The 18,121-nt window shown below is 44.9% G+C and overlaps 1 protein-coding gene across 3 annotated transcripts in view; it reads right to left on the bottom strand.

Annotated features, from left to right (window-relative positions):
• The window catches only part of TP53INP2 (tumor protein p53 inducible nuclear protein 2), a 219,156-nt gene that overhangs the window by 40,109 nt on the left and 160,926 nt on the right, over positions 1-18,121 (bottom strand). Inside the window, exon 1 of one of the 3 annotated variants that reach the window (XM_040330392.1) lies at positions 1,981-2,149. The exons of 1 other annotated variant lie outside the window; for it this stretch is intronic. The gene's annotated coding sequence lies outside the window, so the exon portion shown is untranslated. Of the gene's footprint in view, positions 1-1,980; positions 2,150-18,121 lie in introns of those variants that run through there. One more of the 3 variants, XM_040330393.1, reaches the window with a different exon arrangement.

The raw sequence follows: 18,121 nt of genomic DNA, 5'->3' as shown, positions 1-18,121 counted from the left end.
AGGAAGGATATACAACCTGTCCCCGTAGGTATCCCTTCTTCCGTAATACAGGAAGGATAGACAACCTGTCCCCGTAGGTATCCCTTCTTCCGTAATACAGGAAGGATATACAACCTGTCCCCGTAGGTATCCCTTCTTCAGTAATACAGGAAGAATATACAACCTGTCCCCATAGGTATCCCTTCTTCCGTAATACAGGAAGGATATAAATACAACCTGTCCCCATAGGTATCCCTACTTCAGCAATACAGGAAGAATATACAACCTGTCCCCGTAGGTATCCCTTCTTCAATAATACAGGAAAGATATGCAACCTGTCCCCGTAGGTATCCCTTCTTCAGTAATACAGGAAGGATATACAACCTGTCCCTGTAGGTATCCCTTCTTCCGTAATACAGGAAGGATATACAACCTGTCCCCGTAGGTATCCCTTCTTCCGTAATACAGGAAGAATATACAACCTGTCCCTGTAGGTATCCCTTCTTCAGTAATACAGGAAGGATAGACAACCTATCCCCGTAGGTATCCCTTCTTCAGTAATACAGGAAGGATATACAACCTGTCCCCATAGGTATCCCTTCTTCCGTAATACAGGAAGGATATACAACCTGTCCCCATAGGTATCCCTTCTTCCGTAATACAGGAAGGATATACAACCTGTCCCCATAGGTATCCCTTCTTCAGCAATACAGGAAGAATATACAACCTGTCCCCGACTCCCCGTAATACAGGAAGGATATACAACCTGTCCCCATAGGTATCCCTTCTTCCGTAATACAGGAAGGATATACAACCTGTCCCCATAGGTATCCCTTCTTCCGTAATACAGGAAGGATATACAACCTGTCCCCATAGGTATCCCTTCTTCCGTAATACAGGAAGGATATAAATACAACCTGTCCCTGTAGGTATCCCTTCTTCCGTAATACAGGAAGGATATACATGATTTCTACCTGTCACCATGTATAAGGGACAATCATGGGGACACAAGTGATCTCTATTTGGGGAATTGTGATGTCATGGTTTTTTATATATATATATATATATATATATATATATATATATATATATATATATATATATATATATATACACACAAAAAAGATGATTTCCCTGTGTCCCCTTGTATACAGGACATACACGGGGACACGGTTTGTTATCACTGACATTTAGCAATTGTGACCCCGCCGTGTATATCCCTCCATCACGTTTAATAATAAATGATATAATTACTATGTGTCCCTATGTATAGAGGACAAACATGCGGACACACTCTGATTATTAGTAATTGCGATGCCCTGGTTGTCCCCATGTATATCCCTTTATCCTCCTTATTAGGTTTATCATGTGTCCCCTTGCATACAAGACATATATGGGGACACAGTTTGTTATCGCTGATGCCATGGTGTCCCCATGCATATCATCCGCCTTAAGAAGGGATATACATGGGGACACAATTGTGCCCCCTATAAGGGATATACATGGGCTCAGCTTGTTATCTTTGCCATCATGTCCCCATGTATATCCGTTAGACCTGGGGACACGGTAATCACCCCTCCTCCTCCCTCTTGTATATCCGTTCTGCGTTGTCTTGGAGCCTACACAAAGCCTGGATCATCCTATGGATACAAAGGCACCTCTTATGTCCACCCCTCCCCCGCACTGGCCATCCACCATCACCTATGACATCTGTCCCCAGCCGGTGACATCACAGAGCAGGGGGTGACGACAGCCTACCAATTATGGTGTCTGATCCTGGACAGGACCAGTGACCTCCAGATTGGGGGGAGCTGTGACCTCCAGGCTGGTGTGATGGCAGGGGGGGTCACAGCTCTCCAGGGGGGGTGAAGACTTATTTACCATGCATAGTTAACCATTGTCCTGCTGGACACAACAAAGAGCAGCCACCCCTGACCCCTGTGATAGGAGGAATGCAGTGTACAGGTCAGAGAGAGAAGAGGAAGGCTGGAGGTGCATTACCTTACCGTGCAGCAGAGGAGGAGGATACAGAGCGAGCCTGTCCTAGAGTCGCCGCTATACAGAAGCCCGGCTTGAGGTAGGTGCAGACTGCGGGGTACGGCTCAGCCTCTGCCGGCTCATCTCACTGCTCAACAATCAGCCTTCAACAGCTGACGGCTACGTCACCCGGCCACTCCCCCCGCCCGTGGCGTCACCTTCTGCAGTGTAAATTGATGAAAGACGGGGCGGGGCCTGGGCAGAAAAGAACCGGTATTGTAATCCCGGTGACGTCATTGGGGGGGGGGGGGGGGAGCGTCCACTACACTTTGTATGATCCCATAGTGTCCAATGTACTCCTATACAATGCAATGTACACCTATGCAATGTACACCTATACAATCCAATGTACTCCTATACAATCCAATGTACACCTATACAATCCACTGTACACCTATACAATCCACTGTACACCTATACAATGCAATACAATGTACACCTATACAATCCACTGTACACCTATACAATCCAATGTACTCCCCTACAATCCACTGTACACCTCTACAATGCAATGCACTCCTATAGAATACCACGTACTCCTATACAATCCAATGTACTCCTATACAATCCAATGTACACCTATACAATCCAATGTACACCTACACAATGCAATGTACTCCTATACAATCCAATGTACTCCTCTACAATACAATGTACACCTATAGAATCCAATGTACTCCCCTACAATCCAATGTACTCCCCTACAATACAATGTACTCCTCTACAATACAATGTACACCTATACAATACAATGTACACCTATACAATCCACTATACACCTATACAATCCAATGTACACCTATAGAATACCATGTACACCTATAGAATACCATGTACACCTATAGAATACCATGTACACCTATAGAATACCATGTACTCCTATAGAATACCATGTACTCCTATAGAATACCATGTACTCCTATAGAATACCATGTACTCCTATACAATCCACTGTACTCCTATACAATCCACTGTACTCCTATACAATCCACTGTACTCCTATACAATCCACTGTACTCCTATACAATCCACTGTACTCCTATACAATCCACTGTACTCCTATACAATCCACTGTACTCCTATACAATCCACTGTACTCCTATACAATCCACTGTACTCCTATACAATCCACTGTACTCCTATACAATCCACTGTACTCCTATACAATCCACTGTACTCCTATACAATCCACTGTACTCATATAGAATACCATGTACTCCTATAGAATACAGTGTACTCCTATACAGTCCAATGTACACCTATACAATCCAATGTACTCCTATACAATCCAATGTACACCTATACAATCCACTGTACTCCTATACAATCCACTGTACTCCTATACAATCCACTGTACTCCTATACAATCCACTGTACTCCTATACAATCCACTGTACTCCTATACAATCCACTGTACTCCTATACAATCCACTGTACTCCTATACAATCCACTGTACTCATATAGAATACCATGTACTCCTATAGAATACAGTGTACTCCTATACAGTCCAATGTACACCTATACAATCCAATGTACACCTATACAATCCAATGTACACCTATACAATCCAATGTACACCTATACAATCCAATGTACACCTATACAATCCAATGTACACCTATACAATCCAATGTACACCTATAGAATACCATGTACACCTATAGAATACCATGTACTCCTATACAATCCACTGTACTCCTATACAATCCACTGTACTCCTATACAATCCACTGTACTCCTATACAATCCACTGTACTCCTATACAATCCACTGTACTCCTATACAATCCACTGTACTCCTATACAATCCACTGTACTCCTATACAATCCACTGTACTCCTATACAATCCACTGTACTCCTATACAATCCACTGTACTCCTATAGAATACAGTGTACTCCTATACAGTCCAATGTACACCTATACAATCCAATGTACTCCTATACAATCCAATGTACACCTATACAATCCAATGTACACCTATACAATCCAATGTACACCTATACAATCCACTGTACACCTATACAATCCACTGTACTCCTATACAATGCAATGTACACCTATACAATCCAATGTACTCCCCTACAATCCAATGTACACCTATACAATCCAATGTACTCCTCTACAATACTATGTACACCTATACAATCCAATGTACACCTATACAATCCAATGTACACCTATACAATCCAATGTACACCTATACAATGCGATGTACACCTATACAATCCACTGTACACCTATACAATCCACTGTACACCTATGGGCACAGTGGCTGCGTTTGATGGGCACAGTGGTGGCAATTGATGGGCACAGTGCATGTAGAATACCTGCATACATTCAATGTACTAATACAGAATTCCTGCCTGCAATAAAATACTACATGTACTTAAATGGGCACAGTAGCTGCGTTTGATGGCATGGCACAGTGACTGTGTTTGATGGCACAGTGGCAACAATTAATGGCACAGTGGCAACAATTGATGGGCACAGTGGTGACAATTGATGGCACAGTGGCTGCGTTTGATGGCACAGTGGCGACAATTGATGGGCACAGTGGCGACAATTGATGGACACAGTGGTGACAAATGATGGGCACAGTAGCTGCGTTTGATGGGCACAGTGACTGTGTTTGATGGGCACAGTGGCGACAAATGATGGGCACAGTAGCTGCATTTGATGGGCACAGTGGTGGCAATTGATGTTTTTTTTTTTCCGTTTGTTTGCTCCCCCCCAAAAAAAATGTTGAGCACCAGCCGCCACTGATGAGAGTACATTAGACATGCTATCTATTCCTTGACTATGAAGGACAGTGTTCTGCTGGTGGGGGTCTCTTTTTCTATGATCCGCTGGGACAGAACACTGATCAGACCTGTACAGACAAGCTGCGGCTACTGTCTTGCAATTAGCCCTAGTTATAAAATGTAAGCTGATGAAACACTTCCTAGAGATTGTATCAGTCTGCATATTTCTTCATAACCGATTCAGATCAGCAGTTCTCCTTTACAATTGCATTAGATAGAGATGGAAGGTCAAATTCTACTAAGGGCACAGTAAATCTAAAATATCGGCTGTGTTTGGTATACAATATAAAGATCTACTCAGATCAGCCACATTTTATCTTTTTATATCATTTTTATTTCTGCTTCATCAAGAATATATCCTCCAGTGCTCAAACACGCAACATTTCACGTATAGCTGAAGTACAATTGACAATTGGAAATAACAATTGACAAATGTAGTATAGACATTGATGGAGAGTATTTTACTGATATAGACACAACATTGCAAAAGACAAAAAACAGGAAGAACCAGTGGATCTGGGAATGGGGGAGGGGGGAGAAAGGGAGTGAATAGGAAGGTTAACCAAAGAGGAAAAGAGATTGAGCCTATTATTAACTATCAGTAATTGAGACCAATAAGTAAAAGGTGTTACTGGAAGAGGAGGATGGAGCAACCACCAAACAATGAACTTGCCAGTTAAATGGGCTGATCAGGTTAAAAAGAAAAGAAGAAGGCGATCATTACAGTGGACGTATCTAGAACAGACTTTATCAACCCTTTAGGAACCCTTGAAGTAATTTTCAGGTTTCAGGGAACAACTGCAAAAACGATATTATTGGGGAAGATCCAGTACCTGATCACCTCTATGGTAAGCCGGCGGGACAGAAAGCTTCAGTCCTGGACTCCCCGGTGGGATGGGAGAGCCCGGAGAAGCAACAGAGGGCGGCATGTGGAGAGGACCCCTTTCCGCGGCCTGTAAAAGCAATCCAGCAACTAATTCGCTGCTTGGATTGCTTTTACAGAGAAGCCCATCGCCCGCTGAAAAACCAATCATCCCCATATACCCTATAAACCTGTGGTCACACTGGGTAGGATTTAAAGTAGAGTGATTAATTAGCTCCTGCCGGCAGCATCTTTGGAGCGGTGAGAGGAGCGGCGTGTATACCGCTCCTTCACCGCTCCTTCCCATTTAAAACAATGGGAAACCACGGCAATACCGCCCGCAATGCGCCTCTTTAGAGGCGCAATTTGGGCGGTATTAACCCTTTATCGGCCGCTAGCGGGGGTTAATACCGCACCGCTAGCGGCCGAATCCAGCAGCAAATCCGACGGTATAGCACCGCTATTTTTAGCGGCGCTATACCGCCACCTTGGCTCCCGCCCCAGTGTGAAAGGGGCCTGAGCCTAGGTTCACACTGCTGCGAATTCAAAATCGCGGTAAAATGCGCGATTTTGCGGCTGCGATTTTGCGGCAATTTCGGCCGCAATTTAATGTAAATCGCGGGCCGAAATCGCAAAAAGTAGTACAGGAACTACTTTTTGAAATCTCAGATGCGGTGTCGCACTGATTAGGACAGTGCCATTGCCGACAATTGCCGCCGATTTGAGATGCGATTTGACATGTCAAATCGCATCTCAAATCGTTCCAAATCGTACCCAGTGTGAACCAGGGCTCATTGTCAAAGCTTAATTGAACAAGCTGAAGTTGGAAGCAGATTGGTTACTATGTACAGCTGCACCAGATTCTGAGTGCACCAGTTTTAGCAAATCTCTCTCCAAATGTCCATAATAAAATAGTGTCCATGAAGAATATATATTTCCAACCACCAGCGCGAAAATAGTGCACAAAGTCTTCCAAAATTCATGCATCTATTGTGCCATGCGTGCATCCGTTTCGTGCTGTAAATTAAATGCTCACCTCCATTTTGGACCTCTAGGAGTAAAAGGAGGTCAAAATGCACTTTCTGCCACTCTTAGGGTAAACTTTGAAATCAGATGTTAAACGTATTAATTTATCCTCATCACATACACCATTCAGGAATATAAATGGCATGTCAAAACAATGAAAGGGACCAATAGTGCTCTCTGTCTATAGTAATAATTATTAATATAAAAGAGGCCTCAAAGCACACACATTTCTAGCAGTCCAAGTGCTATGTAAATCACAAAAAAAATTGTATAATTCCACTTAGATCTCTACCCTCCTTTACGTATTATGTCCCCCCTTCAGTATGTTTTAGATATAAAAGATGGGGCATACCTAGACTACAGTAAAACCTTGGTTTGAGAGTGTTTTGCAAGAAAAGCTAATTTTTTTAATACATTTTGACTTGATATACAAGCGATGTCTTGATATAAGAGTAGCGTCATGTCACAACTGGGTATAAAATAGAAGAGAGGCGCCTCTAAGTGTAGCAATATGGTTATATTTAATCAACGTACAACATTTAGAAACTCACATGATTGATGATTAAAACAGGCGCATCTAAGTATGCAGGTATACGGGGACATTCACAAAGTTGTCACATAGCTACTCCTCTGTTATCTTGGCTGTGTGCTTGGGGTCGTTGTCCTGTTGGAAGATGAACCTTCACCCCAGTCTGAGGTCCAGAGCGCTCTGGAACAGGTTTTCATCAAGGATGTCTCTGTACATTGAGGCATTCATCTTTTCTTCAATCCTGACTAGTCTCCCAGGTGCTGCCACTGAAAAACATGTCCACAGCATGATGCTGCCACCACCATGCTTCACTGTAGGGATAGTATTGGCCAGGTCACGAGGAGTGCCTGGTTTCCTCCAGGCATAACACTTGCCATTCAGACCAAAGAGTTCCATCAGACCAGAGAAGTTTGATTCTCATGGTTTGAGAGCCCTTCAGGTGGCTTTTGGCAAACTCCAGGTGGGCTGTCACTTACCCTTTTACTAAGGAGTGGTTTCAGTCTGGCCACTCTACCACACAGGCCTGATTGGTGAAGTGCTGCAGAGATGGTCGTTCTTCTCTAAGGTTCTCCTCTCTCGATAGAGAAACCCTGGAGCTCTGTTAGAGTGACCATCAGGTTCTTGGTCACCTCCCAGACTAATGCCCTTTTCCCCAATCCCTCAGTTTGGCAGAGCGGCTTCCATCTGGCCACTCTACGATTGGACTGGATTGGTGGAGTGCTGCAGAGATTATTGTTCTTCTAGAAGGTTCTCCTCTCTCCACAGAGAAATGCTAGAGCTCTGTCAGAGTGACCATCGGTTCTTGGTCATCTCCCTGACTAGAGCCCTTCCCCCCCGATCGCTCAGTTTGGCCAGGCGGCCCACTCTAGGAAGAGTCCTGATGGTTCCAAACTTCTTCCATTCACGGATGATGGAGGCCACTGTGCTCATTGGGACCTTCAATGCTGCAGACGTTTTTCTGTTCCCTTCCCCAGATCTGTGCCTGAATACAATCCTGTCTTGGAGGTCTGCAGACAATTCCTTGGACTTCATGGCTTGGTTTGTGCTCTGACATGCACTGTTAACTGTGGGACCTTATATAGACAGGTGTGTGCCTTTCCAAATCATGTCCAATCAACTGAATTTACCACAGGTGGACTCCAATCAAGTTGTAGAAACATTCAATGGATGATCAGTGGAAACAGGATGCACCTGAGCTCAATTTTGAGTGTCAGGCTGGGTTCACACATGTGCGGTGCGAACTGAAGCTCCGTTTTCACAGCTAATTGACAAAGTAATTGTTCAGGGTTTCAGGTCAGTTTTTTATCTGGATCAGGTCAGGATTACATCAAGACCAAGTCAGGATTTTATCCTGTTCATAACGAAGGCTGAATTCACACTGGTCTGACAAACGCTCCGACATTGGGAGCTCATGTCGTGTGAAAATCAATGTTACCCAATGAGAGCCATCTTATTTATCTCACACTGGGATTGTTTTGATTGGTCAAAGGACAAGTCAGACTATCACAAAGTTGGATCAAAGTAGTATCCTGTCCATTCAAGTCGGATGTATGTAGGACCATTGTAGGACCGATGTAGGACTGATGTCGTAGAGCAGTGGTCTCCAAACTGTGGCCCGGGGGCCAGATGTGGCCCTTTGCGTGCTTTTATCCGGCCCTTGGGGCATTATTTTATCTACTGACGACAACAATGGAACATAATTCCCCCCCCCCCCTCCCACCACCACCATCAATAAAGTGGCACAATTCCTCCTAATGACACCAACAGTGGGGCCCAATGACACCCACAAAAGGGCACAATTCTTCCTAATGACACCAACAATGGGGCCAAATGACACCCACAAAACGGCACAATTCCTCCTATTGACACCAACAATGGGGCCCAATCCCTCCCAATGACACCAACAATAGGGCACAATTCTTCTAATGACACCAATGGGGCCCAATTCCTCCCAATGACATCAACAATATGGACCAATTCCTCCCAATGACACCAACAACGGTGCCCGATGACACCCACAACAGGGCCCAATTCCTCCCAATGACACCAACAACAGGGCCCAATTCCTCCCAATGACACCAACAACAGGGCCCAATTCCTCCCAATGACACCAACAACAGGGCCCAATTCCTCCCAATGACACCAACAACGGGGCCCAATTCCTCCCAATGACACCAACAACAGGGCCCAATTCCTCCCAATGACACCAACAACAGGGCCCAATTCCTCCCAATAACACCAGCAATGGGGCCCAATTCCTCCCAATGATACCAACAATAGGGCACAATTCCTCCTAATGACACCAACAATGTGGCCCAACAACAGCAATGAGGCATAATCCTTCCCGTTGACACCAAAGATGGGTTGTTGTTTTTTACCTACTGCTGTTGGGACCTTTTCTACTCTCAATAGCCACGGCCCGGCCCCCCTAAAGTCTGAAGGACAGTAAACTGGCCCTTTGCTTGTAAAGTTTGGAGACCCCTGTCATAGAGCAAAGTAGGATGAAAGTCGTATGACTGTCGTGTCGTTTCAGTGTGAACCCAGCCTAAATGTCATATGCGATTCAGAAGCGTTCCCATAGAAGTCAATGAGCCTGAATTCGTACCTGAGCCGGACTGCAATGACAGGACTTTTTTTAATTCCCACTGAATCAACACTCCGGCTGCACTGGAAATATGTAAACAGGCATAATAGAAAGCAATGTTCTTTCATATGTCATGCGAATTGGATGCCGCTCAAAATGCATCCAATTCGCATATGTGTGAACCTAGCCTAATGGCAAAGACTGTGAATACCGTATTTATCGGCGTATACCGCGCACTTTTTTGCCCTGAAAAACAGGGCAAAATCGTGGGTGCGCGATATACGCCGATACCCGCTTCCCGCGCTTTGTTCGAACCGCTGCGCCGACATATACCGAGCGCAGTTCACTCGGGTATAGTCGGGCAGGCTCGGCTCCTCTCGCGGTCACGTCCTGTACGTCCTTTACGCGAGAGGAGCCTAGCCCGCCCGACTATACCCGAGTGTACTCCGCTCGGTATATGTCGGCGCAGTGGTTCGAACACAGCGCGGGAAGCGGGGATCGAGCGGGGATGGCCGCAGAAGGACGCCGGACCGGACGAGGCCACCGATGGACGACGGGCAGGATGCGATGGGCAGGATGCGATGGGCAGAATGCGATGGACGACGGGCAAGACACCGACGAGGGGCATCCAAACTAAGTATTTTTTTTTTTTGCAGGAATCTTCCTTCAAGTTCGGGGGTGCGCGCTATACGCCGGGGCGCGTTATAGCCTGATAAATACGGTACTTATGTACATGTGATTTTTTTTGTTTTTTATTTTTAATAAATCTGCAAAGATTTCAAACAAACGTCTTTCATGTTATTATGGGGTATTGCTTGTAGAATTTTGAGGAAAATAATGAATTTAATCCATTTTGGAATAAGGCTGTAACATAACAAAATGTGGAAAAAGTGAAGCGCTGTGAATACTTCCCGGATGCACTTTATGTGATATTTTTTGCTAGGAATTGTGTAATGATAAAAAACAAAATTCTTGCACCTGGTGCCATGTAACCTAATGCCATCCCTATTTGCACTTCTCACATGGATACATCAGCCATTTATCATTACATAGACATGTGGCAGGATGTGTTTACCTCGTATACAGCTCACTAGAATGTACAATTTAGTGATCTAATTCTCATGGCAGTTTATGACATTCAAAGCAGCAATTCATTTTGTAAATATCAAGTTAGTGTGCTGTAAATCACTGGACTAGAACCGTCCTTTGTGGCAATGCATCGATCACACATGACCAATATCTATCTCCCAATCATCCAGAGATCATGAATATTGAAAAGAAGAGCTTAAGATTGCACTTTGCTCATGCTCTAACCATGCTTTGCTGTATCCACGGGCTGACTTCCTTCTACAGGATCAGTTAAAGTGTTTCTAAACCCAAAAACAAAAAAGTAATATATTGCATTTAATCGGTCCTTAGATGTGGTGGATCATCCACCATAGATGCATTAGTTTACATTTGTGTAGCTGCTTTCTTTCTTCTATTTTCAACAGGCCGGTAAGTCTGTTGTTTTTCAAAAGAACCAGCTCTCTTGCAGCTACAGGGATGAGACAAACCATTTACCACCGACAGAGGTGCTTACAATTATCAGCTTTTATTTTTAAAACCTTCATTCCCCAAGGAAAAACCTGTTGCTGTAACTGCTTATTATCCACTTAGGCCTCATTCACACGGACGGGCCGCTCGGGTCCGCCTGTCAGTTTTGACGGCGGACTTGAACAGCCGCTCCGTGCATCCCTATAGAGCGTCGGATGTCAGCGGAGACATGTCCGCTGACATCCGACCCTATCCGATCCGCTAAAAACAGACGTATAGGGGGCACGTCCCCATCCGTCCATGCGGATCGGATCGGGTAAGATCTGATGAAAACGGACATGCTGTCCGTTTTCATCAGATCGCTCCATAGGAGACAGCGGTGCCCGACAAGCCCCTCCCCGCTCAGTGAGCAGAGAGGAGCTTGTCATCCGTCGGCTTGGCGGAGATCTGCGGACTGATCTCCCGCTGAGCTGGCAGACTCCATAGCAACGGAGTGCGACGGATTCTGCCTCGTGTGAATGAGGCCTTAAAGCGGGGGTTCACCCAAAAAAAAATAGTTTTTTAATTGCATCTAGCAGATCCAGCATGTTAAGGACATTACATTTCGGCATTTTTTTTTTTTCTCGGTACATACCTTTATATTCTGTTTTTGTCCAGGGCTTCCGGGTTCCGATGACTGCTTGACTGGGCGTTCCTATCCTTCCGTACGATGATTGATGTCTTGTGAAACAGGTGACCTGTCGCACAACGCGCGTCACCAGACGTCGGGAAAGAGCCGAGCTGCGAGTCGGCACTATACGGCGCCTGCGCAGCCAGCTCTACACGGCGGGCGCAGGCGCCGTATAGTGCCGACACTTAGCTCGGGTATTTTCGGAAATCTGGTGACGCACGTTGTGCGACAGGTCACCTGTTTCACAAGCCGTCAATCATCGAACGAAAGGATAGGAACGCCCAGTCCCGCAAGCCTGAAGCAGGGATAGGAACGCCCAGCCCCCAGAGTCGTCAGAACGCAGAAGCCCTGGACAAAATCCAGATATAAAGGTAAGTACAGAGCAAAAAAAAAACTGCCGAAATGTAATGTCCTTACTATTGTACTTTTTAATGTAAAAAAAACGTTTTTAGGGTGAACCTCCACTTTAAGCCCTGGACCATTTGGCTGACCAGAGCACTTTTTGCAATTCGGCACTGCGGCACAATTGACAATTGCGCGGTCATGCGACGTGGATCCGGTCGGCAAGTGGTTAAAGCAGAGCTCCAGACCACCCCCTTCAATCAGCCAATGGGTGCTGGTCCCGGCTACCTACAGCGCATTTTTGATACGCCCTGCACTTTGTGAATAGCACACAGTCTTCTGGGACCTGTGAAGTGTCCCAGAAGGCTGCGGGTGAAAGAGGGGGCGGGGGGCGAACTTCTAGCTCAATCTGCCGCAGCGTGCTTGTCAAAACCAGGTACCTGTTTCCCCCCCAAAAAGTGGCAAATGAGGGAGTGGAGGGGGTAGGAAGAAGACATGTGGAGCTTCCCCCTTTGGGTGGAGCTCTGCTTTAAGCGTCAGCTTCAATTTGTTAGTGTATTTAAATCTGCTAGTGTATTTAACCCTCCCAGACTGACAATGCTGCTGTCCAAATGTGCCTCCTGTGTTGCATCATCCAGAGTGGGAACATTCTAATACAGAAGGTGTGTTACTGGCTAGATCACCAGGTAAAAACAGAAGGGAAAAAATCCCAAAGAGAAAACTAATACAGCCATCTAATGGTTGATAAGCTGCAATATATTACATGTTTGGTAACAAAACAAAACGAAACAATGTCCATAAAAACATGGATGAACGAGTTTGGGGTGGAGGAACTTGATTGGCCTTCACAGAGTCCTGACCTCAACCCGACAGAACACCTTTGGAATTAATTACAGCGGAGACTGCGAGGCAGACCTTCTTGTCCATCATCAGTGCCTGACCTCACAAATGCGCTTCTGGAAGAATGGTCAAACATTCCCATAGACACACTCCTAAACCTTGTGGACAGCCTTCCCAGAAGAGTTGAAACTGTTATAACTGCAAAGGGTGAGCCAACTCAATATTAAACCCTACAGACAAATTCCCCGTACACACAATCGGAAATTCCAACAGCAAAAGTCCAATGTCAGTTTTTGAACGGAAATTCGGACTGTGTGTAGACTCCATCGGACTTTTGCTGTCGGAATTTCCGCCAACAAAAGATTGAGAGCTGGTTTTCAAATTTTCCGACAAAAAAAAATTCCTATATCCGATCGTCTGTAGCAATTCCGACACGCAAAATTCCGACGTATGCTCAGAAAAAACTTGACGCGTGCTCTGAAGCATTGAACTTCATTTTCTCAGCTCATCATAGTGTTGTACGTCACCGCAATCTTGACGGTCACGGTTAAAAGTTCAAAGAACTTTTGTGTGACCATGTGTATTCAAGCCAAGCTTGAGCGCAATTACGTCAGAAAAATCATCCAAGGTTTTTCCGATGGAAAATCCGATCGCGTGTACTCGGCATAAGATTGGGATGCTGTTAAAGTTCATGGGCCAGATCCACAAACGAGTTACGCTGGCGTATCTATTAATACGCCGCGTAACTTCTAATTTGCTCCGTCGTATCTTTGTTTTGTATCCACGCCTGAAGCTGTGCTAGATCTGACTGGCATACGTCTTAGTACGCCGTCGGATCTAAGGTGCATTTTTACGCTGGCTGCTAGGTGGCGTTTCCGTCGATTTCCGCGTCGAGTATGCAAATTAGCTAGATACGCGAATCCACAAACCTACGTCCGGCCGGCGCATTTTTTTACGTTGTATCCGTAAGGCTTTTTTCGGCGTATAGTTACCCCTGCTATGTTAAGTATGGCCGTCGTTCCCGCGTTGAAATTTGAAAATTTTACGTCGCTTGCGCAAGTCGTTCGCGAATAGGGCTTTGCGTAGAATGACGTTCACGTCGTAAGCATTGGCTTGTTGCAGGTTAATTTCGAGCATGCGCACTGGGATACCCCCACGGACGGCGCATGCGCAGTTAAAAAAAAACGTCATTTACGTCGGGTCAAGACGTATTTACATAAGACACGCCCCCATCACATCCATTTGAATTGCGCGCCCTTACGCCGCCAAAGTTACACTACGCCGCCGTAACTTACGGCGCAAATTCTTTGAGGATACAAAAAAAAGCTGTAAGTTACGGCGGCGTAGTGTATCAGAGAAATACGCTAGGCCGGACGGATAGAAGCACCGCGCTTCGTGGATCTGGCCCCATGTGCGTGTAAAGGCAGGCGTCCCAATACTTTTGACAATATAGTGTGTGTTAGTTCTGTGTCCTTTCTATATGTCCTAGTCTCTTCCTGTACTGTATCCTATTCATATATCATCACTCCCGCACCTGTTCCTCCCGGTTCTCATGCATCAAGTATCAAAATAACAACAAACAGCCGTGTGGTTATGCAACATGTTTACAATGCAGCGCTATTGGCATGTCTGTAATATATGTCACCCACGTATATATGACTGATTTATACAGGAATGTAATAATAATGAATCAAATAAGTCTTCTCATTGTTAATCCCGTCACTATCATATGTTAAACTGCTGTTCTATTTTTATCAGGCTGATTGTCAGTGTCTGTTAACTCCCTTGTATAAGTATGCATCTTAGAAGTAATTTAACACTAAACTCCAGGCAGATATAAAGGACACCGATTAATGCAGCTAAGTGCCTATTATTCCATTATTAAATGTATTTTGTTAAAAACAAGCAGAATGAGTAGCTAAATTTGACTTGATATCGGCTTCTTATAACCCCTATGTGCAGCTTTGCTGCATTGCACAACTTTCAATCAAGCCTTTCATTGCAATCAATCAAAAAAAGGTTCCTGCACTACGTTTTTGCCACTTTGGTGTGATTTAAGTGCCATAGACTGCAGTGTTAAATCACAAAAGTCGCAAGCAAGTTCTGCCAAAGTCCCAGCAGTGTGAACCAAGCCTCTTAAAGGGGAGTTCCACCCACAATTTCACTTTTTAAATATAAATACCCCTGTAATACACAAGCTTAATGTAGTCTAGTAAAGTTGATCTGTAAACCAAGGTCCGTTGTTAGGTTGTTAGAGCATTTAGTTAGTTTATAATCTAGAAATAGACCGTGGCCATCTTAAGTGTGGGCATCATGAAGCCAGACTGTATGACTTCCTGGATTTCAGCCTTGCAGATCTCGCACATGCTCAGTGCTGCACAAGTGATGTAATAGGTTTCAGTCGGGTTTCCATAGCAACGGGATTGTCAGAGGAAGTTGCCGCCCCTTCTCTATGCAAATAGGCTATTTGCAAGGACTACTGGGATACATGATGCCTATCCCAGAAACCCTTGCGAATAGCCTTGTGACTTAATAGCCTAGGCTAATAAGGAGGAGGAAGTAATGAAGGACTACAAAATAAAAGGTATTCACAAGCAACAAAATAAATAAAAATTGTCCATTCTGAACACTATGAGATTAGGGCATGCAGCACAGACAAACATAAAAAAATGGGTAGAACTCCACTTTAAGCCTCGTACACACGACCGAGAACTCTCATCGTAAAAGAAGTGTTTTCCTCGAAGAGATTCTTGTCAAGCTTTCTTTGCATGCACACTGTCGAGACAAAATCTCGTCGTTCTCAAACGCGGTGACGTACAACACGTACTATAAAGGGGAAGTTCGATTCCACTGGCGCCACCCTTGGGGCTGCTTTTGCTAATCTCATGTTACCACGTGTTAAGTAAAAGTTTGGTGAGAGACGATTCGCGCTTTTCAGTCCGTTACAGAGTGACGAATGTGCTATCTACAGTACAAACGCTACTTTTACCGAAGGTGCGCTCCCGTCTCATTCTTTATTCTGAGCATGCTCGGGTTTTTAAGCATTCACAAGAACGTGTTTCTCGTCGTAAACCAGCCCGATGAGAAAATTAAGACTCCCGATGAGAAAATTAAGACTCCCGATGAGAAAAAAGAGAGCATGTTCTCTTTTTTTCTCGTCGATATCCACGACAGTTTTCTCGATGAAAAACATACACACAACCGTTTTTCTCTGCAAAAAAGCTCTGCCAGCAGTTTTCTTGACGTTTTTTGCCGAGGAAAACGGTCGTGTGTACGAGGCTTCCCTTTCTACGACTTGGCTAACAGTCTCTCGTAGCTTTCCCAACTCCGGGTCCATCTCATGCAAGCTCAACTCAATGTTAGTATATACATCGCAGTATCCATGGCTTCCTCTTTCTTTTCCATGGCTTCCAACCTCCCATGGAACCACTTCCTACCACTTATCTACTCTTTTAAACAGAGGCAGAACACCAGGACCAGTTGCAATTGCAACCTTTGCTACCCTGGTAGTTACACCACTGGTTAAAAGGGTAGATAACTGTATAATATAATAATAAGTGGTAGGAGAAGTGGTAGGAAGTGGTTCCATGGGTGGCTGGAAGCGATGGAAAGTAAGAGGAAGGCCATAGATTCTGCGATGTAGACACTAAGGCCCCTTTCACACTGGGGCGGGAGGTGCGGTGGCGGTACAGCGGCGCTATACCGTTGGAATTGTAATAGCAAAGTGAATGAGAAGCATCTCCTCTAAAAGGTACGTGCACCACTGCCACAGTCTATGCCAGGGGTCTCCAAACTTTGCAATCAAAGGGCCACTTTATTGTCCTTCAGACTTTAGGAGGGCCGGATTGTGGCCAGCAGGGGCAGAAAATGTCACAGGCCCAAAATCAGTGAGAATAAATATGGCCTCAGGGTTGGTGGTCAATAGGAGGAGGAATAGTATTCCATCATTGATATCCCTGGAAGATACAGTGCCTCATTGTTGGTGTTAATGGAAGGAATAGAACCTCAGATCATTGGAAGGAATTGTGCCCAAGGGCCGCATAAAGGCTAGCAAAGGGCCATATCTGGCCCTCGGGCAGCAGTTTGGAGACCCCTGGTCTACGCCATTGTCACAGATAAGCCCTATTTCTAAGTATTTATACTACATCTGTAAAGTGTTGTCACAGGGATGTTACTGAAACAAGAATTCTTCTGAACTGAACTGTGCTGGTGCAATGTATAACGTGTTAAGATATGGTCTTCGGAAAAGAAGTTCAGTTTATTCAAAAGAACCTGGTCTGGTCTGGACACTGAATAGAGAAGTGCTGGGTGCTTACGCTGTATGCTATAAAAGGGAACAAAGTGTAAGTAAAATGAAGAAACAACACAGAGTTTATCATTTGACGGAACAGGAATTGTGGTGGTTGGTGATGTAAGGTTCCAGTTGGAAGGATGGTTTGGTGCTTCTTCATGCTCTTCTCAGAGGTGGGACTTTTACCTTGGACCAATGCAACTATATACTGTATGTACTATACCTAGCTAATCACTGGGAGCTGGAAATGGATGAAGTAGACACTTCTACTGAATGGGCTCCATGTTGAGTGGCCATCCTCCTGTGTTCACAATGCATCAGGTTGGCCACTCAGCACGGGACCTGGAAGCAAGTGAGGATCACGTGAAATATCAATTTGTACTGGATTGAACCCTTAAAGCCGTTGTAAACGGCTTCAAAAAAGGAAAAGTTGCAAGACAATGGCATAATGTGCTAATATGCATCACATACTAACACATTATGAAAGCGAAACGAAGCCCTCCAGCACTGTAAAGTCACCGCTGAGAGGGCCAACATGTTCCCCCATCTGTTTTCCTTGTTCGCGAGCTCCGACTATATGATTTGCCGCAGCCAAAAGGACGTCACCCCCGTGCATGCCTGC

The sequence above is a fragment of the Rana temporaria genome, chromosome 12, assembly GCF_905171775.1.
Source record: "Rana temporaria chromosome 12, aRanTem1.1, whole genome shotgun sequence".
Lineage (NCBI taxonomy): Eukaryota > Metazoa > Chordata > Amphibia > Anura > Ranidae > Rana > Rana temporaria.
The sequence above is the reverse complement of the archived record's forward strand: the minus strand, read 5'-3'. Positions and strand labels throughout refer to the sequence as shown.